A 1,977-nucleotide genomic window follows, 5' to 3' on the forward strand; every position below is an offset into this window, starting at 1 on the left:
TCAACAGGAAAAATGTGCAATATGAGGCAAGTATCACCAATGTTTCCTCTGCATTTACTAGGATTAGGTTAAGCATAGCCGATATGTCAACCATGCTAGACTATCCAAATTTAGACCTGGCTTTGAATTTGAGATTGGCTGGCCCAAACAAAATTTTGTGACAATTTCCTATTTCCTATTTCCTAGTGGTTACTGTCTAGTTGTGTGATGCTGACCATTGAATTGTATGGCTAGAATCTTAAGTATCCTAATGTTTTATTATATACTTTGGAGTTTGGATTGTGGTCTGGATGGACAAGTCTCGACAAATGTTGCAAGAATTCCATCTATCTCATATGAGGACTCAGATAGTTGGGATTAATTCTACAACGGCTTTGGGAATTTGGTTGATGTCATATATCAGTTGGGCCTCTCCACCTAACATCTTAAGCTTTTGGATTGGATACTAACATGGTATCTTAGCATCAACCTCATATGTTAATTAAACATTTATGTATGGCCGACCCAACAAGGGTGAGGAGGGCACTCATGCCAGGTGTATTGCCACCCCAAAGAGACGTAACACGTAAGGGGTGTGTGGGGATTATCCCACATCAGTTAACTCTAAGACCTTGGAAGTCTCTCTTTCATTTTTCATCCTCTCCGTTCTTTGAATAAAAAAAACTGAGGGAGATTAGGTAATTTCGAATGCTCATGTTTCTGGGCACAGGAGCTACGTGACCAGCCAGTGTTCTGGTGCATGGTTGTTATGGTTATAATAATTAGAAGTTTTATACTTTTATGTTTAATTCATCAAAACTCAATACGTCTTAATCAAGCTAGTTGACCTTAGTTTGGCTAAATTCCAATCTGCAGATGCATGGTGTTGTAAGGTAATGTTCCACGGCTTACCAAAAAGAAAAACAGGTAATGTTCCATGTAAGTTACCCTCATTAATGGGTTTTGTCTTATTTTAGAGTGTGTTTCGTCTCTTGTGTGCCAATGCCACTTAGGATGGTGACAACTTATTGTCATCAATCTTGGTTACATAGAGATTTACCCTTTCTCATGACCTAGTTCAGCCAAATGATAACTGGGATTGAGAAACCTATTAGGTGAGTACAGAAATCTTAAGAATGTTGTCTAATTAGGCAGGGGCAAGAGATCGTTGCCTAGTCGCATGGCCCCTGCACTAGCATGGGGGCCAATGAGAGTGTGCATAGGGGCATTAACATGGAAGTAATTTTTTATTTTAAGGGATTAGGGTGATTATTTCGTGTGCTTCTTTATCTCAGCACAAGATTCACGCGACCAAGCAACGTTCTTTTTTTCTATAGGTAAATGAAGGGGTTATATTAACATAGTAAACCACTAAATCATAGACACTTCTTACTTAAAAACAGACTTTCACCCACATATTTTGCATGCTTTCAGTGTCTAAAACCTACCAAAACTGGCTGTTGCACATACAGCTGTGGCTAATATATTACATTGCATGTCCCTTGTTTTATTCCCAAAAGTATTTAATGCTATTTTTTCAATGAGAGTAAATTTGTCATTGTATATAAGAATTGTGTTAAATAACTTCCAAATTTTTAAAAACCTCGTTTTTACTTCTGCATCAATATTTTTTTTTTTAATAAAACATAGGATAAAATAGTAAAGTTATAAGTGTATTGACACCCCCCTAAGAAAATCCCTTATGTATATATGGGGGGGGGGGGGAACTATATCTGGGAACATGGCCTATGCCAGTGCTTCCACGTGTCTACCTCTCTCCTCCTATGAAAGAACACTTTTATCCTTTGTCTTTTAGACGAGAGAGATAGACACACGGAGCGCTCGCATAGGCCATGCTCCCAGATAGAGATCTACCTCTCATATTTGGGATATCTAATAGATATAATAAGGATTAAAGAAGATAACATGGAAGAGATCCAATCTCTTTGTCTTCTCTACGGAATATTTTTCCTTCCATGGAGGAATTAAGAAATCATC

Source organism: Telopea speciosissima, chromosome 6 (assembly GCF_018873765.1).
Source record: "Telopea speciosissima isolate NSW1024214 ecotype Mountain lineage chromosome 6, Tspe_v1, whole genome shotgun sequence".
Lineage (NCBI taxonomy): Eukaryota > Viridiplantae > Streptophyta > Magnoliopsida > Proteales > Proteaceae > Telopea > Telopea speciosissima.